Source organism: Balearica regulorum, chromosome 8, assembly GCF_011004875.1.
Source record: "Balearica regulorum gibbericeps isolate bBalReg1 chromosome 8, bBalReg1.pri, whole genome shotgun sequence".
NCBI classification, from domain to species: domain Eukaryota; kingdom Metazoa; phylum Chordata; class Aves; order Gruiformes; family Gruidae; genus Balearica; species Balearica regulorum.
In genome coordinates this window covers 4,876,151-4,900,131 of record NC_046191.1, presented here as the reverse complement: position 1 = coordinate 4,900,131, position 23,981 = coordinate 4,876,151, and positions in this window count along the sequence as shown.

Genomic DNA, 23,981 nt, shown 5'->3' with positions numbered 1-23,981 from the left:
ATTAGTTTTCTTGTAGAATCCTTCTTAAAGTCATACTATCAGCAAAGCTCTAAAAGCAGCCTGTCAGATTATGCCTCACTCCTGCAGGGAGACACGTTATCAAAATAATCTACCCTTTTAATTCCTCCTGGTTTCATTTTTCAAAAACCTAGCAAGGACGAAAACCAGACAAACAGCAAGAAACAGCAAGCGTTGCCCAAGTTCCTGGCAAATACGGACACAGATTAATGAATCAAAAAATGTCAGTAACAGAGTCAGGACATTTAAAAGTAAATATGGATTCAAAGTCAGCTCAGACTCTGCAGCTAATCCTACAGCCACAGGGGGTCCCTACCTGAGTAGGGATATGCTGATCTTGATTGCTTGTGTGACCTTTCCTGCCTGTGCTCCAGTGCCACATGGTGAGCAGAACAAGCTGCTTTTCCGCTGCATGAAAGCTGCAGGGTTAACCCTGGAGGCAATCAACACATTTCATCCTTGGCATGACATGCTACCACTGGTTATCAGGAAACCCTCTCCAGTTCCTAATTTACATATGCACAAATTAATGATCCTTATAATTTTTATTCTGATAAATGGGCAAGCTCTTGTAATACATGAGAATTTAAATTTTCACACTCATTTTAGGCTTAAATCCTATCCAAATGGGCACAGTGAAGCAGTCTGGCTGCATGTGTAAAAGAAACCACAGCCTTCATCCCCAGGCTCTCAGAGAAGCCAGGGCAAAGGATGGAAATCCAATGGCTTCCCTTTGAGTCCCAGAGAAACTTTTAGCCAAGCCTGCATTTATGAATTAAGTTAACTGCTCTCAATGTAAATACTCAATAGGAAAAGGAAATTTGATCAATGGTTTCTGCAGACACCCGGGAATGTAACACCATACGCCCCTACTCCACAGAATTCCTTCATGGGATTTGGCAAATCACTTAGGTTGCATTCTTACACTATAACCAAGTTGGTTGTTTGTCTTTAACACAAACTAGTTCTTTGGCTGTAAACTTTGGGCCAACAAAGTTTCTATAGAAATAGAACTAGATGAAGTTTGCCCTGAGGAGAGCTTTGCTTAGCTTAGCCATGATAAATCTGCAGCACTTTGTTGGGATTTTCCACCGTGAAAGCTGTGTCTGTCTTTGTATGGTGAAAAAGATCATTTTCTTCTCCATTGGCAGGAAGCATAAAAACTAAGTGTCTGTGTCTCATTTAATAAAACTAATATTTGTACTCTGTTCCTGTACACATATATAGGAAGAGGTTGTACAAGGCTTCTACAATAGCAGTGACATGAGAGCTAGCTTCTTCCTATTCATTACCATTTCAGCTTTTTCAATATCCTCAGCAGCACCTCCCCATCTGACAGCCAGCTACAGCATCCAGGGAAAAGGAGAAAACACAAAAAGCCCCAAAAGAGGCTGGCCAGAGACAAGCCAAGGCAATAATATTTTATGTGAAATAATACAAAACATTTCTGAGTTTGAATTTAGGAATACGCTTGTCCCCATTTACAGCCCAAGATTGCAGCAATGATTGCTAATAGACCTCTGTGAAGAGTAAAAAATTACGTTGATTAGTTTCCAGCAGTGCCATTTGCCTTTGCAAAAGAGCCTGAAGTAAAATGAGTGTGAGAGCTTGTCCATGCTGTGTGAAGGGAAGAATTCAAATTCCACAGCACGCTGGGGAACCAGATACAAAACCAGTACCGCAGTGCCAATGGCACCCAGCTGAGCACATGTGCACTGGGCAGCCTGTTTCCTCTGTGCAAACTCTTACCTATATTTATTGTCCATTTCAGCCTGGGAAGGTTTCTTAATTATGTTCACCTCTTTTTAGATGATGGTAGTAAAATATGCTGGTCAAATGGTCAGATGTGTAATGCAAAAAAACTTCTTGCCGACAGTAAAATGCTAAATGCAAATAAACCTACTGTTCATGCAATCCTGCCTGAAAAAGACAGATTGATATTAATTTTTCCTAAGATGCATGGGAAATTGATAACAGAGATCTCTTCTGTTTGCCCCAGACATATTTTCATTTCAGTCACATATTTACTGACCGCTCACTGGTAGAAGTGGAATAGAAACTCTGCCAGACTGATGTTAGGGAAAAGGATGCTGAATGTTTCCCAAAGAGAAGAAAAGTTGACCACATGGTTTGGGAGCTGAAGGGTACTTGCAGGATACAGAGGCATGACAACCTCACGTGGCTCTGGACATACAACTTTGGACCTTTCTGCAGAAGTCTGAAATTATCGGTTTTCGTACCTCAACACTTTTGCAGAATCTGCCTTCTGACCTCACGCCAATAGAATAGCTATACTATTTCAGAATACTAGACAAGGATACAATTATTAATGTCTGAGAAGCACTCAGGCACCATGGTGATAAACAGTATTGAAATGCTTAGGTAGGCAAGTGAGTATTAAATACTAACAGAATTCAGAACAATCTCAGTAAACATGACCTTTTTTAAACTTGTCTTTGCTTTTGTTGCAATCTGCCACCATGCAGTGATGGCCTCAGCCACTTATTCAGCAAAACAGCAAAGTCAAGACTTACTTCTCAAATGTCAAAAAGTGGAAAATATAAACCGTTTTCAAAATTTGCAGAAACACTTTTCCACTGTGTACAAGTGATGTAAAAGGCTTTTTTGCTTTACTGTTCATATTTAAAAGAAAAGCTTCTTAAAAAGATATATTCATCATATCAAACGAAAAGCACAAAAGGTCCAACAACTGCCATAGGTGTGAAGTATTTGAAGAATTAAAGCTGCTGTGTGAACACTGCCAGCAACTGGAACTCCTGATGTCCAGCCTCAGTTGTGTAACAGACACTGGCAGGAACCTTTGCAATAATGAACAGCTGAGGAGTGATCTCCATTCCCATCCTACAGCTCTCATGCACTGGGATATGTTAATTCAGTCAGTCTCAGTCATATGTAATTTAATGATAAAATGCTTTATTTCTCAGCCTGTCCATATAGCACAGTGAAACTCTGACAACCCTGAATCAGCTGAGGCGCCACACACACATCAGCAATGCCACCACAGCATCATTTCCCATCCAAGACCTTGTGCTTATTGGATAGTCTTCCTATGATGTGGGTGCTGTTGTCCTTGTGACTTTTTTGACACAAAAAAGAGAAGTGACATTCACAAGCAAGTGACATCAAAAGCAAGTGGTCTCTGCCCAAAAGCTGGCATAGTTGGAGGATTCCCCTTTCCTGTCCGGCTCTTGTCCTTAAGCAATGTGAGGGTGGATGGAAAATAAACAGCATCCTGCTCTAGTTCTCATCTCCCTGGCCTGTTACTTTATCTTTCTTTTACTTTCAGCTGTCCTGCACCAAGAGCACAGACTGCAGCAAGGAATTGAGCAGGGAGGACGTTCCCCTCCATGAATCAATAAGGCACTCCCAAGTACAGTGGCAAATGGAAAGAACACATCTTTCAGGACTAGTAGCTCTGGGTTAAGAAGAATGTCTACCTATCTCTTTCCTCCTTGTATTGCCATGTATATGGTTCTCTATCTTAACCCTGTACATTTAATTTCTGACACTACCACCAAGTACATTTTTGTAATAAGCCCTTTCTAGGAATTGTTGCCTTCACACATACACACAAAAAGAAGCTAAATATTGGTCTATTTTCCATCCTATGGGCCCTGCCTAACAAGGCAGTTTGACAGGCAGACTGACAATAAAAGTAATGCAGGGTTTTTCCTTCATGCCTGCCTACACACCAGTCACTTCCATGCTCTGGAAAAAGACATTTGCTACCTGCTGTGCTGGTCTGCCTCCTTCCACAGGGTAACTGCCTTGGAGACAGCTGATGCATCTTGTTTTGCTCTTACCTTGCCCTTCACATCGATGGGGTATGATTTTAGGTGTATGTCTGAGTTGTCTCTGGACAGGGTGCACACATGTATGCGCGCACATGCTTATATATTCATTAACACACATATTTATGTGCTGGTGTTGAGCTGAATTCTCCTCAACTTTTCAGGATAAATGTGTACTTTGAGTCTGATTTTCAAAGGCAACTTGTCTTTAAACACACATTCACACTCACAAACAGTTAAACACGACATAATAGTGCTCATGTTTAAGTCACTTCACCAGACTTGGACATTAACGCTGTGGCAGGGAATTGGGTTTAGTCAGTTGTTCACTGCACGGAAAATCCAACAAAGCAGCAGTATGCGTGAAGTCAGCTAAAAGAAAAGAGTCTGAATATGCATCACGCAATCTAAACTGCACAGCCAGGGACAAGAAATTTTAGAAATCTTTAAGAAAAGATTACAACAGAGTTATTTTCAGGGAGATTTAGAGCTTAAGGTTCCCCATTTCTACAGAGAGCAAAAGAAAAGCCATTTATCTTCACTGGTCAGGACTACGTAGTGACACAGAGATCAAAATGACAGGGAAGCATGTGGAGACAGAAAGCGAAGAGACCTATGAGAGGAGAAGGTGGAACAGGGGCTCTGTGCTGCCTGGAGCTGGTATTCCTGTTATCTTTGCAGATATGTTTGTTCAGCAGATAAGCAGCCAACTGAATCTCCATTTAAGAATGAAACTAGTGTGTTTTCACATCTGACTGCCTGAACCCAAGCAGCCAGGCCGTAATTTTGAACTGAAATGTGACTGGCCTCCCTTTAGGATGCAGAAGTGCTGGGCAAGAAAGATAGCCAGTGTGTCAGGAGGTCAAACCCATAAAGCTCACAGAGTTAAACAGATATGCAACTTAGACGACCTGTGCTGGAGTCCTGTCACTGAACCATTTTTGGTAAGGTGATGAGTTATTTATTTTCAGAGGGATATGTGTTTATAGGGAAGGCTTCTGCCACTATGGGGACTGCCACCAGTGGCTGGGCAGTTGGATGCCTGCAGCAGAGCTGGCTCTGATAGGCAGTAGCCAAAATAACCTCTTCTACAACACCCATAGTCACACACAGGACTGACACAAGGATGTGCTTGCACTCTAACCCTTGCTCTAGTGTTGACCCTCTTCATGGCCTCATTCTACTAGTTAAAAATTTGGCTTTTATAATAATCTTTGAGATAATTAAAAATCAAGGCCTGATGTAAGAGGTGGATTTTGCAAACGTTGGGTTTTGCTTTTCTGGTTCACTTTTCCTATCTGTGAAATGGGAATAATACTTATTTCACAGAGAGATGATGCATGAAGATAAACATTGCAGTTACCTCACGTACGAGGCCACTCCAAGGGTGAAATATGTCTGAGTGTAAACACTACTTTCTGAAAACATTCATTAGCAATGTTTAGTCTAAGGAAATCTCTGTCACCATATGGGCTCCAATAGCCTTATTAATCTGCTTCATTAGTGCCAAGCAGAAAGTTGCATTTATTAGACTAGTATTATTTTTCTAAACAGCAGGGGCTTCCCCTTTTCAGTCTGTGCTTCCCTTTGCAGGATTCTCTTTTTCATGTCCCATGTACCTGCACCTCTTGCTGTGTACCTTCCCAAGCACACTGATTGTAGACTGACACCTAATTTCGTTCAGCTCTCCTTTCCTAATGCACATTGTCAAACCTGCTTTTCCCTGCAGCAAGGCTTAGTCATAAAATCATCTGGAACTTTTTACAGTGCTGTTGCATTTGCATGCTAATCAGCAAAGTCTTCATCTCCCAGCCCAGAAGAACGATCAAGCTGCAGGCTTACAGACACCCTTTGCTGGCACAGTTAGGAATCCCTTATTACTCCCTGAGTCCCTCTCTGAGCTTCATTTAATCTATCAGGATTCAAATCTGGCCTTTAACCTTGTTCACCCCCTCTCCCCCAGTCCTGGCCAGTATCACAATCTGACCTCCCCAGGTCAATGCCATGGATTTTCTGCCTCCAGATGTTCCTTTCTATTCCCCTGTGCCAATAGTGGTTACTACAAGGATTAGATTGGATTTCTCAACTCATGGGTGAAGCACTGAAAAGAAATGACCATTTTAACAACTCCTGCTCACTGATGTTAAAGTGATGATATCATTTTACCATCATTCAGGCCTCTCTTAGATCTTGGCACTTATCAAGTTAAACAAAACATACTTTGATCAGTTCTAACAAGATGACAAATACATATATACACAGGTGATGCAAAATTCATTTCTTTGCATGAGATTAATAAACATTTTGTTGAAATGTTGTCCAATTTAATCTTTTTGCTGATAGAAATCATTCAAATGTTTAAAGGGAAAGGGAAAATTTCTGTGTCCATAATATAAACCTTGCCTGATTTCAGTGCAGTATCGAGTGTTTGTGTTCAGGGTTTTTTTAAATGTTTTTGCTGATTACATTCAGCCATCATTTAACAGCATTTTCAAAATATATTTGAAGCATTCATTTCTGGCCTTAAGTTTCATAACTGCTGAGTTCATTTTACAAGATTTGAACAGAGATCTGAATTTTCCAAGGACCGCCACCTCCAGTATCAGAGCTTGGGCTCATCTCCAGCACAATTTCATGTAAAGAAAACCCGTACCTGCTCCCTACAGCACAGAAAATCTGGCAGAGTCCAAGTTTCTGCTGCTTTGGGCTCCTTTCAGGTTGCAGAACATATACCTTGCCCTAAGCACTGCCCTGTTAGCTTTCCTGAATGTAACTGCTAGAGCTACTGTGGGTTACCCAGTTGAACACCATCTGCATTCCCAGGTTGCCCAGACTAATAACATGCACGAAGCTATTTGCACATCTTTGTTTCATTAATAAGTCAGGAATTTAAATAAGGGAAGATAGTCCAGCAATCAGGTTGTGGACTTGGTATTCTGGAGTTCCTGTCTTTTCCCTGCTAAAGATTTCTGTCAGGCAGGGTGGCATTCACATGGCCTAACTCCAGGTATCAAAAAGTTAGTTGCCATAGGCTCTGAAAGAAAATTAATCTGCCACTGATTCACCCTCTGGGGAAACCAGTTCTTTCTCATTAACTATAAAGGGTATCTACAACTTCTAGATGCTTAAATTCAGTGGGATGAATCGTACCTTTGCAATCCAGTCTCCTCCTATAAAACAATAATATTGTCCTACTACCAGCATGCTGCATAGGATCTGAAGTTGAATGAAAAAGGTGGTTTAGACATTTCTTCGCTGTGGACTTCCACTTCATCCAGCCTCTCATCTACAAATGAAAGACATTTTTGGAAACAGCACTAGAGAAAGGACCAAGTACTGTAACCACTAATGTAAATTTTTCTTCTTCTCTGCTGGAGGAAAAATCTTTGCTGACAAGAAAGCCTCTTGCCCCCCTGGGTAAATGTAGCTCTGGCTCTGTCTTTTGAGACTGTGTGGTGGGTTGACCCTGGCTGAGGGCCAGGTGCCCACCAGAGCCGCTCTATCACTCCCCTCTTTCATTAGACAGGGGAGAAAAGGTACAATGAAAAAAAAACTTACGGGTCGAGATAAGGACAGGGAGAGATCATTCTCTAATTATCATCATGAGCAAAACAGACCGAACTTAGAGAGGGAATTCATCTTATTTATTACTAAGCAAAACAGAGTAGAGGAATGAGAAATAAAACCAAATCTTAAAAACACCTCCCCCCACCCCTCCCATCTTCCCGGGCTCAACTTCACTCCCGGCTTCAACCTCCGCCCCCCCCAGCGGCACAGGGGGACGGGGAGTGGGGGTTACGGTCAGTTCATCATGCGGTGTTTCTGCCGCTTCGTCTTCCTCAGGGGGAGGACTCCTCTCATCGTTCCCCCGCTCCAGCATGGAGTCCCTCTCACGGGAGACAGTCCTTCACGGCCTTCTCCAACGTGAGTCTCCTCCACGGGGTGCAGACCTTCAGGAGCAAACTGCTCCAGCGTGGGTCCCCCACGGGGTCACAAGTCCTGTCAGCAAACCTGCTCTGGCGTGGGCTCCTCTCTCCACGGGTCCACAGGTCCTGCCAGGAGCTTGCTCCAGCGCGGGCTTCCCACGGGGTCACAGCCTCCTTCAGGTGTCTCCACCTGCTCCGGCGTGGGGTCCTCCACGGGCTGCAGGTGGAATCTCTACACCCCCTCATCCTCCCTCCATGGGCTGCAGGGGAACAGCCTGCTTCACCATGGTCTTCACCACGGGCTGCAGGGGGATCTTGCTCCGGCGCCTGGAGCACCTCCTCCCCCTCCTTCTTCACTGACCTTGGTGTCTGCAGATGTTCTTACATCTTCTCACTCCTCCCTCTGGCTGCAAAAGCTCTCTCTAACTGTTTTTGTCTTTCTTAAATATGTTATCACAGAGGCGCTGATTGGCTTGGCCTTGGCCAGCGGCGGGTCCGTCTTGGAGCCGGCTGGCATTGGCTCTATCAGACACAGGGGAAGCTTCTAGCAGCTTCTCACAGAAGCCACCCCTGTAGCCCCCCCGCTACCAAAACCTTGCCACGCAAAACCAACACATTCCACCCCTCGCCTCTGTGAATCACATATTTAAGAATTATCATTAAAATATACATTCAACACAAAACTTCACAAACACTAATCACATCAACAAAGAAAAAGAAAAAGAATTCCCCACACCAAAATCAAAACAACACTATCACAACACCAAACAAGAGTGGACAATCTACACACAAAATCTATCTCTAGTCCCTTCACAAATATATCACTCTCAAGTTACGTTCAGTCAATGTTTTGCCCGTTACCTCTTCCAATTACTATCCTTATCTCGATTTTCTCGGGCCCCACGTTGGGCGCCAAAAAGGACTGTGGTGGGTTGACCCTGGCTGAGGGCCAGGTGCCCACCAGAGCCGCTCTATCACTCCCCTCTTTCATTAGACAGGGGAGAAAAGGTACAATGAAAAAAAAACTTACGGGTCGAGATAAGGACAGGGAGAGATCATTCTCTAATTATCATCATGAGCAAAACAGACCGAACTTAGAGAGGGAATTCATCTTATTTATTACTAAGCAAAACAGAGTAGAGGAATGAGAAATAAAACCAAATCTTAAAAACACCTCCCCCCACCCCTCCCATCTTCCCGGGCTCAACTTCACTCCCGGCTTCAACCTCCGCCCCCCCCAGCGGCACAGGGGGACGGGGAGTGGGGGTTACGGTCAGTTCATCATGCGGTGTTTCTGCCGCTTCGTCTTCCTCAGGGGGAGGACTCCTCTCATCGTTCCCCCGCTCCAGCATGGAGTCCCTCTCACGGGAGACAGTCCTTCACGGCCTTCTCCAACGTGAGTCTCCTCCACGGGGTGCAGACCTTCAGGAGCAAACTGCTCCAGCGTGGGTCCCCCACGGGGTCACAAGTCCTGTCAGCAAACCTGCTCTGGCGTGGGCTCCTCTCTCCACGGGTCCACAGGTCCTGCCAGGAGCTTGCTCCAGCGCGGGCTTCCCACGGGGTCACAGCCTCCTTCAGGTGTCTCCACCTGCTCCGGCGTGGGGTCCTCCACGGGCTGCAGGTGGAATCTCTACACCCCCTCATCCTCCCTCCATGGGCTGCAGGGGAACAGCCTGCTTCACCATGGTCTTCACCACGGGCTGCAGGGGGATCTTGCTCCGGCGCCTGGAGCACCTCCTCCCCCTCCTTCTTCACTGACCTTGGTGTCTGCAGATGTTCTTACATCTTCTCACTCCTCCCTCTGGCTGCAAAAGCTCTCTCTAACTGTTTTTGTCTTTCTTAAATATGTTATCACAGAGGCGCTGATTGGCTTGGCCTTGGCCAGCGGCGGGTCCGTCTTGGAGCCGGCTGGCATTGGCTCTGTCAGACACAGGGGAAGCTTCTAGCAGCTTCTCACAGAAGCCACCCCTGTAGCCCCCCCGCTACCAAAACCTTGCCACGCAAAACCAACACAGACTGACATAAAGATTATTGCTTGAGATCCTGCTCTTTGTGCCGTGGACATCTGGGACAGGGATTAAAGCCACTGAGCTCATTTGACATATAAGAGACCACTGCTACCTTGGAAAAGGGTAGCAGACACCATCTGATTGCTTTCAAGCCAGCTGCCTTAAGGGTGAAAGTTAGTGTAACCAGTTTATGGTTATTTAACAAACATGGTCATTTAACAGATGCATTTGTAATTTCAGTAGGACTGAACAGACACACAGACGTTTCCTGTATACAAAATGAAACCTTTAAAAAGCTACAGTTTTACACCAGAAATGTTAAAATTAAAACAGATCCATCTTAATACACGTTTTCCCTTGGTGCATGTTGAAAATAGCTTTAGCTTTTAGCATATTTTTATAAAACTTTAAAGGTGACTTCCATAGTAGCTGTCCTATATAATTTCTTCCTCTTTCCTGATTTCTGAGAATGGAACCAGATGCGACTTTAAGAATTGTTGCGCAATGTTTGTAAACAACAACTGACTACACAAAAGAGCTCAAACTCTGGAAAGACTTAGACAAGACCAGGCACAGGCCCTAAAAAATGTTAATGGCCCAGAAACAGACCAGGAAACCCACTGACTTCTGACTTCAAAAGCAGCTATCCCTTTCCTCTCTTGTGGGATAACAGCTCCCACCTTCAGCCTTCTCAACAGGACAATTCATTTCAGATGGCTGCTTGAGGTTTGAAAGCTGGTAACCTTAGGGAAGCACAGTACTTTTAAGTAATCCTAAGTATTTCTTCATGTATTTTCAATCCCAGCAATTGACAACCTTAACTGGTGTGTAAAAGCTAATGGACCTCAGTAGGCACCCAGCTGAAATAATAACCATCCCTTGAATATAAAAAACCAGGAACTCAAAGAATCTATAACAAGTGATTTACCTTGAAAATTAGGATTCATGTAATTAGCATGCTTTTTTTCTCACACAGCAGACCCCCATCTCTAAACACATTGGGCCCAATTCTGTTTTCACTTACTTACTTGGTCAAGCCCAGTGTATTTATACAGGTGGAGGAGAGAATCATACTTGCTGCGTTTAGCTTTAATTTTAAAATAAATGAATTTTCCAGAACAGTGACGGTATTGACCTTACATATTATCCAAATAGAAATTTTAATGAAACAAGTATAACACTGAGTATAGCCATAATAGATATGCAAATATTGGTCTTTTCTTAAAGGTCTCCCTATCTGGTCGCATGGATTTTTCTTGCATATGTGAGGGTGAACACAGAGAGCATTTATTAGAAGCAGAGAAGGAAAGGATGGCTGCACAGCCATGGAGAATCAGGCCATCAATTAGATTTTCGTTCTCATTTCACGAGAATTCTCCCTTGAACAATGATCACAGGAGAGCTATAAAATTTGCTCCCTTCTTAATTTCTTCTTGTTCTGTGACAGCATCCACCTTTGCTTTCTACTGGCACTTAAGAGCAAGCTCTGCTCCAAGCCAGGCAGAAAAAAAACCCCTATGCACATTTTATTTTAATTGTGCTTGACTAAACAAGGTATAGGTGTAGGGAACAATTCACATGGATGGTGACTCATCCAAATGTATACAAGCCAATTAAAAAAAAAAAAACCATAAACAAAAACAAAACCCCAAAACCACAACAATGGTGTCTCCCAACGTTCCCAGCCCCTATAGACCAAAACTGCATTTTGCTTACTTTAAAGCTCAAAGACACTGGAAAGCGAACAGAAGGCGGCAACTTGGCCTAGATTCATGCATAAGAGTACAAAGGTTATAAAATAGAAGGTTTGAAAAGCAATCAGAATCACCAGCTGAGAGAGGTTTAAAATAACAGCCTAAAATCAGGAGCTTCAAAATAAAAGTCAAATAAAAAGGACTTAGAGAAAATAGCTAAAAAAATGCATGATCTGAAATCACATTGTCCAGCTACTAGCCAAAAATCAAATTACCTATCTACAACATCTGCCTAACATTTTATTAGAGTGTATTGCCTAGGGCCAGATGGTTAAAGGTATTTAGGTACCTAAAGATGCAGAGAGGTGGCTACTGGGATTTTTCATTCTTCCTAGACATCTAGTTCCCACTTATGTGATTTCCATGCACTGTTCTGACTGCATGCAGAGCCGTTGCATCACTCAGTATCTCTTAAAATCAGGACTTGTGAATGAGATTCCCCAAAAGGTCCCTTCCCCAGCTTTCACTTTCCACAAAAAATCTGGGTGTACATTTCCTGGTGGAATGTGAAGGCTAGAATGCTCCTGAAAACTTGCCTTTTAACTCCCTGAAGTGGTACTTGAGTTATCTTGAAAACCATCTTCTCCCAGTCATACCACTGGGACACTTAAAATCTTTCTCTTCAAAAGAGGGGTGCTACTTTGTGCTAGAAGATAGGTATATTAAAAAAATCCAGTGGTTATTTACACACATTTGTATGTAGCAGGTGCATGGAGCGAATCAGAGCAATAACATCATCTGTTATTCACAAATGACAATTGATTGTCATTTGCAAATGATCCTCAGCGTGCAGATCTTAACGTTTTACAACTGTGTTATGGAAAGATGCTCAGGTTAGAGAAGAGTTTACACAGGAGTCCATTAGTAGGACATCATCCTCATAGGCTGAGCTCTTCTTAGAGCTTGTTTGAAACCCAGCTAAAGATAAATAAATCAGGGTAAGACCCCTGTCCGGGAGCAAGCTGAGGTCAGGTCCCAAGAGCCCTGCCTCCTCCATTCCTTGCCCAGTTCACAGGACCGTTGCCTGTGCGGCTTATTTAGGAAGCAGGAGCATTGGAAGGGTCATAGCTCCACCACTCCCATTCAGGTGCCAGAGCTGAAAGCCTACAACAAAGCAGAGCTGCACCCCAACAGTGTAGCAGCAAGAAACCCTGGACAGACCTAAAAGCAGAACACCCTAAAAGCAGAACACTGTGCAGCTTTACACCCCCAGGTCTGGAGAGGACACCAAGACATACTCCATGACTCAAGGAGCACAGGCTCCACAATGCATTTTTTAACACCTGCCTTAACCTAAGCATGTGGCATATCCATCACTTACATGGACAGAGGAGAGATCCCATGGTGTGAAGAAAAGTTTGGGCAGATGTCCACAGAAGATGGAGCTGGGGGGACTCCTGCATTTGGAGTTGGCGCCCTGCAATGCTCATGCTCCCTTCATACACCAAACTCACCAGCCATTTCTTAACTAGGCTCTGAGTCCCTCCTGCTGCTTGCTTCTTGGTGAACATCCTGCTCTCTGGTGACTTTTCTGGTGATGTTGCTCATTTCACCTCTTTGGAAATCTCCCAGGACCTGACCTGGGCTAGTTTCTCTTCCCTTCTGTACTCAGTCTCCTGGCTCTCTCTTGCTGTTCCACTATCACCTCTATGCTGACAACTCACAAATCTGCCTTTCCAACCCTACCCCGTACACATAAATCTCTTCAGCACATCATCCAGCATAACCCCCCTGCCAGCTCAAGGGCAACTTGGACAAAATTGAGCACCTTATTTCTTATACCCTCCACCCTCCCCCTTCCTGCCTTTCTCTATTATTTTCTTAATTTCTCCTCCCTCCCTGCTTCCCTCCCCTTCTGCCAGGCTAGCAATGTCAGCACTACCTTTTATTCTTCTGCCACCTCCTTCTCACATGCAAGCTGACAAGATTTAGTGAACTCTCTACTCCATAATATTTGACCCTTTCTTTCCAACTCAAATTTTTCCTGTGCCCTTTTCATCTTCACAACTTTACTCTTCCACAACTACAGCCTCCTCCCTCCAGGCTGTTTAAGATCCATGATGTTTCCCCTCCAGCCCATCAGTCAGAACTTGGTGCTCCTTCTGTATATTGTTTCATTGACTTCTTTTGTAACAGCTTTCTAGTTGTGTGTCTACAGCTCTGCCTACACAGAGAGCCTCCCTTCTCCTATATTGGTTTTTGTTCCTTCAGTTTGCCAGCTGGGGCAATCCTGGCATTCATGCCTCATGCTATACAGAGCACATTCTGTGCTCCACAGATTCCAAATAACAATGTGTCTTTGTCTTTCCAAAATAGGAAAGCCACAACAAAAGAAATTTTGTTTTATTTTTGAAGTGTGTGTTAGATGGAGCTACTTACTATCTCCAAAAATCCCTTCCTGAAGTACGACAGCCCATGGTGTTTGGAAGAGAATGTAATGCTGGCAGGTAAGTTTTATTGCAAGAATTGTTCTTCACTCCTGAAAAATGAAGGTAACAATGCACTGAGACTTTTCTAGCTGTAGTCCTGCAGGTGCTTGGCGTAATTCCATGTGTGTCCAGATTTGTGTTTAAACATGAGTGTCTTGTCACTGCATTCTTGCATGGGAAAGGGGAGGGGAAACATTTAGGGTGCATCCGAATCAAAAGAAGGGCTCCGGCTCCATCCCTGGGAAAGTTAGCATCAACAGAAGCCACACTAGGCATCCCTTCTGAGAGCAGATTGCTAGCGTGAGGCAAGGTATATAGAATGACACCCCTTTATTTCTTGGAGCAGGCAGACAAGAGACTAGGTCTCAAAAATGTAATTTAAAAGGGACATGCCATAGCTCCTCCTGTTTGGTCAATCAAACCTTTCATTTCTTTGGTTATTTTTACAAGATCCTGAAAAGAAAACATTTCATTCCAAGGTCAAAGAGAATGCTTTGTATTGTACTAATTAACTTCCTAGTTTTCATTTCAGGATGAAAAACATTAGATCTACTTTGGTTTGATCCACACCAAATTTATTTCCTCCATATTTACTCTTTGGTTGCCAAATTGAAAAGCAAATCCTCAGCCTGTTAGATGAAAGCTGATGTGTTTTGCTCCCATTCCTCACTAAGAGTAGTTTCAGTTGGGCCTTTTCATCTCAATGGTACAAAAAAGACTTTTTTCTCAGTTCTGTCTGGATCCCGTCCAAGTGTCTCTCATTTTTCAGTCTTTCTCTGAAAAATAAAAAAGGACCCTCTGCAGAAAACTATTCTCTAACCTCTCCTTTGAGTCCCTTCCCAACACAGTCAGTTCACTGGATTCTCTGTGCTCTTTGTATTTCCCAGTAGGAAATGGCTTGGAGTCTCACATTCCTCTCAAGTGCCCTATGAATTCCTTCTCCTTATTCAGGGCATTGAGCTGAGTCCCGTGCAAACTACCCCGTTCTACACCCTACAAAAGGGCCTGGTTTGCTCTTAACGGTTCCTTAAGACTTTTCCAAAATAAAGCAAAAGGATAAACATCTATTGCATTTGCTCAAAAAGGAAAACCAGTCAAAGCTACAGTTCTGCATATCCCTATAAGCCTGCAGCAATTCAAAACCCATGAGGTTTCCCGGTGTACTTAATGGCTTTCAAAAGACAAAGGCGGTTTGTCCATATGTAGGGGAAATCATGCGAACCTTCCCATCAATGTTGTTGGGGTTGATGGCAACCCATTTCAGGGGAAGGAACGGCATATAAAAATTAACTCTTAATGCAACCAGGTTTTAGCCCTTTTCAGTTCCTGAGAAAAGCTTCCAAGTGCATACCAGCCTCTCCAGAAACATCAGCAAAGGAAGAAGCCCCCCATTCCCACAAAACAGAAATAATTTGTTCTGGTCAGAACAGAAGCAGAACTAACAGCAGGGAAGACAACAAAGCTGGGTGCTTCCACAGCCGTTGTTACATGCATTCCCAGATCCTGCACGGGTCACAAAGCAAAAATGAAGATGTTTTGCACAGACAGGTGCAGGCACTGCTGTGATTAATCAAGCCATAATTAGGGACCTGTCGGCAGGCACTAAATATATGTTCTAGGGCTTCAACCCTCTTAGAAATCTGTGGATGGAAAACTTGCCAGGCAGGAAATTTATAAAAACAGTGAGTCTTTGGATGATGAATGCATACAAGAAAAGAAACTTTCACCAGGCTATGATAATGACAAGTCTCTCTATTGCTTCACATCTATAATTTTTTTTTCTTTCTATTTCTCAGCATTTCTTCAAGTATTTTAGTATCTATTGACTACATAGTTTAACAGACAAATCCTATTCTCTTTTCAGTAAAACACACACAATTTCAGCATCTACAGAGGAGAAGTGGGTTTACTGTTTTGCATAGAGCCATGTACCTGTGACAGTCTGTGGAAGCATCAAGGGGTTCAAATACACTCTGAGAACAAAACGGGTCTCCTCTTTCGTTCCCCTCGCCTTACATATCTTTGCATCTAGGTAAAGGTGAACTATCTCTTTTTGACAGTGAGCAGAGGGTAGAAGTTCAGTGTCATTTTATAATCTACATATGAATTAGTGCAAAGTCAAGGCTTGAGATATTGTACTTATTTCTATGCAAATGTAAGATAAGGGCGTCCCTTCACAGAGTACTACATCAACCTGGGGCTGAACTGATCAGTACCCCTCGCTGCAGAAACTCACGTGGTTGGTACCCATGGGGGAAGAAAGGCAACTAAATCTTGATCAGCCTTGAGAAGTACCATGAGATAGGTTCAGGGGAAGCCCACAAAATGAAAGAAGGTTATCTGGGGAGTCTGTGCCAGCTAATGCTGCCCTATTCAGGAAAAAGCAGCTGTGGTGCTGATGCCACGGGTTTACAGTCATCCCTCTGACAGATTTTAAGTCTTCACATGGATATTCTCCTCTCTCTGTTCCACACAACACATTTCTGTCTCGATATAAACTAGTTCCTTTACATTTAAGATATTTCTTTTGGATTGCTCTGAGATACATACACATCTCAGTTACAGCAGCTCACAGATGAACTATCAATAGCACCAAGGTGGAAAATGATGAAAGTCAGTGCTTAACAAAACATCCAACCATCAGCAAGGTTATATGTAGCAGGTCCTGACTTTCCCAGTGATGCACGTTGCTAATTGGAGAGGACTAGTTAGTTTGAAGGTAGCTCAAGTATGCTTTTATGAGCTGAAGTCACTTTTGCATAGACTTTTGATATTAAAATACATGCTGTCATGTGTGCTGTCACCACAGAGGCTGCGGGTGACGTGATTAATATCATGATTGTAGTATACAATGCTATACTACATAACACTACAATATTAAATAAAAAGAGATTCCAAGAACTAAAATGCTGCTCTGAACAGAAACCTAACCTACAGACTTATGATCTGGAAATCCTGCAGTCTGAATCTTTGTGTTTCGTCCTCTCAGATCAGTGATCAACTGCTCTAGCAAATTTACAGCATTTTATTTCAACTGGATATTGGTTAAAAAATTTTGAGGAAGGCAAACTGTTAGGTATCTGATTGAGCTCAGTGTTATTAAATGCAAGGGGAAGTCATCTAATATCTGTTTAATTGTAGCTGCCTTTGGTGAGTAATATTGATGATTAATCAATTGACCAAAGGGGACAAGCTGAGAAGGGGAATAAGGGTGAATCGATGTGCAGGAGAGGATGTGAAGTAAGATGGACTCTGAATCGATGGTGTTGCTACTTGCTCAGTTAGGCTGGCGATTGGGATGTGCCCTCTGCATGAGCTCACGAGCAATGCAAAGAGGTTTCACAACAAAGACATTTCACTGCTTTTTATTTATATTGATTTCCCACTGAAGTGTGTCTTGGCATTAGGGATTCCCACAGAGCTGGGAAGAAAGATCAGCTTCTTTCCGCAGAGGGTCAGGAAATCCTGAGTGATGAATCTTGTCTTCTCAGAAAAAAAGACAGGAGCAGAGGTTTGGCCCTACGTTGCCTACTAGAAAGGAACAACTCAAAGTGTGTTATTAAAAGGGAGAAAAATAGAAAAGTATCTGGAACTGAAAAGCTGTGATTAGGAGGGAGGAATATGTTAAAAAAAAATCTGATCAAAAGAAAGACAGACTGATAAGGTCAGTGCTGTTAAAAGGAGTATTAACTGGTATGTATTTGTGTGTTTATTTATGGCTTTTGTAGTTAAGACAGGTGCTTTCTGTAGACACCAAAACATCACAGGCTTACAAGCTTTCTTCACACCCCACGCCTAGCTAAGCAGCAAACCCATGAGCACAGCTGGAAGAAGTGCTGTCCTCTGCTGGAGGGAATTCACATGGCTCAGCTGTGCCGAGTCCTTGAGTTACCGTTGGAAAGCCCTGTAACTTAGTGACCTGGAACTTGGTGCCAGAGCAGGAGGGAAGGGTGCACCCTTGGCAGCACTTCAGTTCTGAACTACCGTGTTTTAACTCTGAACGGTGTGAAGCAGTATGTGGCTATGAAGTTGCTTCCCTCTTTCTTACCAATGGGGAAATTGGATTAAACACAGAATAAATGGCAAAACTAAGAGTAGCCCAGACATCCAAGCTCCTAGGCAGTATCCAAACAGCCAGACACCGCCAATCCCTGCAGCACCAGAGTGGAAAGAGCCTCAGTAATACTGATAAATCATTTAGATATTGTTAGAAATGAAGACACTGTTAACATTGAACTCTGCCTTGCTGCTTTCCTGTACTTACTTGGTTGGTTTAAAGGAAAATGTGTGTTATCCTGCAGGTAAAACAGGCTTGTGAATAAACACGCCTCCCAGAGCTCATGAGAACAAGCAGAAAGGGCCTGGGACTTTTCCCAGATTCTATTGCCAGGTGATATTCGAACTCTGGATAATCCTGAGGACTCAGGTGTAACTTAAATCTTGCAGAGTTTGTGTGTTCATGCCTCATTAGTACTACATGGAATATTTCCCCATATCAGTATGTGGTAATAGACACTAAACTTCACCCTTTAAGCTGCTCCTGAATGTCATAACATAGCCACCTATCTTACAAACTAGAACAAATGAATATGTATATTTTCCTTTCTTTTCTATTTCCCATCTGCATGAAACATATGCCATGTACAGTGATTCCAAAAGATCAGAACAGGGTCTATAGTCCACATGCTAAAATTTGTAATAAAATATGCATGATAAAACCTTGCAGAGGAAATCACATTTCAAACCAGGAAAAAAGCCCTCCTTTTTAATGAGGGTTTAATTAATGTCAGATGGGCTCAGTTGGTAACATTCTTGCCTCTGGTGTAGAAGGTCATGGTTTTCAGCCCTACATTAGGCTCTGGGCTCATAACCAATGCTGACACTGCAATGTACTTCTGCTGCACTGTTAGAGGTTCTGACCTTCAAATGAGGTGTTTAAACTAAGATTCCTCCTGCTAGTCTCCGGTGGTTCTTCCAGCTGGAAGCTAAAGATGTCCTAGCACTTTTTAAGCAGCACAGGGAATAGCCCTTGCATCCTAACTTACCCTTGCTGAATAAAGTAGGTTATAATATACAAAGCTGCAACTGTCGGCCATTACTGACAGTTGACGATACACGCTAATGAGACTGCTCTGTTTAGTTATGTGCTGACTCCACTTACCATACAGGAAGTGCTCACTGCTTTGTCATAAAATGGTGAAGGACCTTTTCTCAGTGTTTGAAGAGGAGAAATATAGGGAAGATTTAAAATAACATTAAAAAGGTTGATTTCCAAAATGAGAATGTCCTGTGTGTTTTCCAAGAAAAATGGTACCACTTAGAATAAATAGGCTAATATTTTAGGCAAGGAGAGACTGAGGAGATAAGAAAAATTTAAGGTTTATGAAGTAGCTAGCAGTCATTTCAAGACTTCCTGTGAACTATAAGCTGCATTAAAATCAAGACTGACCTTCAGCAGCAATAGGGTTAAAAATCTCAGGAAAACTACTTATGAAATAGCAGTCAGATTGGTATCAATCTATGTGATCCTGTTAATCAGCTGAGTCATCACAAAAGATATCATATGAACCCATCTGGAAATTAAGATCTTTATGATCTGTCCATTCAGACCATCACATATGATTTAGAACTAAGTATCAGAAATGCTCCATTTCCAGCCTTGCCGATCCTCCTAGCCCCTGCCCTCCTCCCTTGCTCCCACCACACAATTTTTAAACCAAAAAAGTTCTGATTTCAGCTCCAAGGTAACTTTCTTATCTAATGTAGAATTAAATTTGCACCTTAAGAGAGAAGGCACAAATATGGTTCTTAAAACCAAACTCTCTTTATGCAAAGTATTAAACTAGTAAGAGAGAAAAAGCAGCAGCAAAGCCCAGAACTTCATCTTGGTGTTTCTGACGTGCCCCCCGAGAACTTTTGCAACACCCACTTAAAAATACTAGATACCTAAGCTACTGAACATTCAAACCTAATAGAAGCTTCCTCGCATGAACCTGTTTGTGCTTCTGAAGTACCCTGGTGTCCCCCGAATGGCAGTCACAACAGTGTGCTGTAGGACAAACAATCCTAGCAGAATACCTTTCAGCAACATCATGCTTTTTCTATTTACTCTAGCTTGGCTTGGGAGGAAAACAAAATGGGTTACAAAATAAGCTTGTAACACTGTACCTCCCAAAACCAGCTTGTTGAGAATAACCAAATATAGTGCAGCGAGCAAAAGCTTTGATTATCTAGAATCTGGTTTATGTCCGGGTAAATAAAATACAATCAATTCACATACAGACATTTAATTGGATGTATTTGTATGACATCCTGTCTCCTCCCTTTTGTTCACTCTGCTGGGCCTACTGCCACTTCAGCAGAGAGAAATGGAAATGATGCCATCCACCTTTATGAAATTACATCTAAGATACTTACAGAGGCTCACTTTGTGAAGATGGACTTTTTTTATTCTTCAGTAAATCATTTCTGGTCTTCAGGTAACAATTTTAATGTTAGAAAGGCCTAAAAAGTAATTTATGGCTCTGAAAGTCAGAGAAACTTGAAAAGAACATATGTTTTTAAAGAAGAAGGTAAGCTATAGTCCTGTGGAGCCCAGCTGAGCTCCCAGGCAGCCTCCCCTGGGTATTCAGTCACGACACTTTTGTATGGTTGCGTTATTCAAGACCCTGAGTAGTGATAGTATTCTAACTTCCTACTTGGCTGATAGCATCTGTGTAATTCTAGGTATAGCTGGTCTTTTCTTGGAGCAGAAAAAAGGGCTTTCATGGTTGCTTCCAACTATATTTCCTGTGATTTTATATGCAGTGTGATGTTGAATCGGCTTCTAAAAAGGTACAAGGTTCAAGCACAGAGTTGTACTGCATGAACAAGGAACTTAAAATTAATCCTTGACTGTTAAACTAAGCTGTTCGAGTGCAAATGACATTATTCCTTCAGAGAGGAAGCTAAAAAGCAAGTTGCTAAAGCCACACACTGCCCCCCTAAGCAAGGTACACACCTAACAGCACAGGGCAGGATTTGGCCCCTGTCGATGAAACTGCTGAATGGCCAGTTAGCATGGGCACCTGTGTGGGATTTATCTCACCTGGTATTTTTAGTCTACCTTCAGCAGAGCATCAAGTCTAAATTACTTGTATAGGCGCTCACTATACTTAGTGAAGAGAGGATAGGTTCCTCCCAAAAAAACTTCACAGTATTAAAATGAGTGCAACAGATCATTCTACCTAGCTGTTTATTTCCACCTCTGCCTCCAGAGGGAAGTCAAAAAAATGAATGAAGACCTTAAGGACAACTCTGACAACAGCACATGTCCTAGGTGCCATATTAAAGAGGTGCTATTGAACATAAGGCAGGAAATTATCAGTAGAAAGTGTTGCCCTTTCCTTGCACTCTTTACCACATAATGAATTAAATGTAAAAATTAAAATGAAATATGGGAAACTTATAGAAATCTCAGATTTGGACACTCACCCCTTTCAACAGTGACTCTCAGACTAAAGCTGATGGGATCACTAGGGGTTCACAAATCTACTTTAATCCTTACAATGTAGTCACTTTTAAGCGATGTCACATCCTGCTAAACTCCAGCCAGGGTTTCCCAAGGCTTTTTTTTTTTTTTTTAGACATCATAGCTATAGCAACAGAAACCCAAACAACTCTGTTCCCTACATGACATGACTTTGTTGGGTGTTTCTTACAGTTGGAATTCAACTGTGATCAAATGCACAGGTGACAGCTCTGCTGAGGAGGTATAACACACACACAGCAGGACCTAATCAAGCTGCAAAGTAACCTGAAAAGATTAGAGCAGTGGGAGCTGTAGGCAATATAGGCAAAGTCAGGAGCAATGTCAGTCCCATACCACACAGTGAAGAAATCAATTGCACTGTTACAAAATGAAGATTAGAAATAGGAGTTTCTTCTTCCATCAAAGTGAGTAATATTAATTCCTTTTATTATGTTCTTTTATTGAAATGTGCTCTGGCTTTTAATGCAGGTAGATGCTACCCTTGTTACAAGGGACATATAGAAGTGAAAAATAATATTTCTTTGGTGAAAATGTATAAACGGTTCAAGAAACTGCTTTGGTGACTTTTTCTGAAGGCTACTATCCTTGCCATGCTGTCATGGCTCACTGGCACTACTTCCAGCAATGAACAAGGCAGTGTCTTGTGTTCACCTCTTGGGAAAAGATATTTATACAAGCATTGATTGAGCAGGGCAGGCAGGCAGACTGATAGGTGGCTGCAGTAGCAAGACTGCTTTTATAGTATGGCTCACAAGTATGACAGTGAAATCTTTTTTATTCCTTATCATCATCTCTGTCAGTGCATTTTAAAGCAAAGTTACAAGATTTAGCATTTGATTGCCACAGTGCATTTAACATCCATATGCCAAAATAAAAATATACTCAAAAGCATTTAGAATAAACAAACCCACAAACAAAATCTCAAGTTGCTTAATAATTTAACCAGCTATGGGTATCCCTCTAACAAACCTCCAGTGCCTTTTGCTTAGAAATTCTTCTAAAATGGAAGCTCATATTGCAGCTGAGCAGTTCTTCACAGGCTGTGGGAGCATGGTCAAGGGTTAAAGAGACTCCTCTCTGGAAGATGTGGTCACCTCTAGATAGAATATAGGGCAAACAAATGAAGGTGTTTTTTTTTTGAGAGCAGAAGATTCTGTTTTCTAAGGCTTCCATTTAAAGCTCTTTGTTTAGAATCGAATGGCTGCACATTAAACCTCCAGGCCCAACCAGAAGTCTAGGAAAGAGTGATTTCATTGTTTGCCCATGGCTGTGAAGAAAAGTCAGACATACATCCTTGGAAACAGGAAATCAGAAAGAAGGTATTATCTCCAGAAGGAAAGGAGAAGCACTGCAGAAAAATCTTGTAACAGCAGCATTTCTGAAGCTGACTTCCCAGTCCTGGGACAACTATTTTAGCCACTTCCCAAGAGAAACGAATGCCTTTTCTCCCTCTTTGTGTAGAAAAGAGACCTTTGGAAGAGTGCACGTGCTTGAGCTAGGAAGCTGATTCATGCTAGCAGTGGGGGTGTACCACCAGAGATAAAGGCTGTAACACTTTGAAGAGCTTTGGTAGCATGACAGTCTCATCTTATTGTGATCAGCTGTCAACCATACTTTTCAAAATATGGAAATAAGAAATTTATTGGTATTCAGCCACAGTGTGAAGCAATAGGAGATAGAGGCTCGCTGCACTAAGTCCCCACATCATTGCTTTTTGCCTCTTTTGTTCCTCATAGTGCAAGGAGATCACAACCACCAAGGGCCAGGATTAAATCCTAAATTGTAAAAATCGTCCTCATCAAAATGACATTTTAAAACTGCTTTTTCAACAACAATTTATCTATGTTTCATTTAAAAATATATAAATCATTTGGCTAAATTGACAATTTTTTTAACTCATTTTTCCTTTCTTCTGTTCAGGGGAAACCTGAAAATTCAATTATTCCTCTGGTTCTAGCTTTCAGAACAATAGTTCCCAAGGAGAAAAAAGCCCATCACTCAGGGGCTTTAATCTGGAGTCTGGTGTCAGAACAGAGACATATAAAAGTTCAAAAGACTGAGTCAAATGATCATAATTTTAAAGCCCTTTGTTTAGAAATCTGGATCCTGAACAGTAGGTAAAGGGCTGCAGAACAGGGCAGCTGATATACTATAGAACATCCTAGAACACTTCTAGTCCTTCCCAAATTACAAATATGCTAGTGTCTGACATCACCGTTGCATAAAAACCACTGACCAAACCTCAATGCATTCAATTACATAGCTTCAATATAATGTCTCAATAAAGATTCCACAATACAATGGCATGAACCCACTCATTAAGTATAAGCACTACCCAGCTTGAATCTAATGCAGCAAATAATACTAAATTGGTCATAATTACAATATAAAACTCCTGTTATGTTGTGATTAATTTATTCCTCATTCATATTTGTAGCTAATGAAAATAACTTACACTGATAAATAATTCCTAAAAGTTCACTCCAGTGAAGAATAGAACAG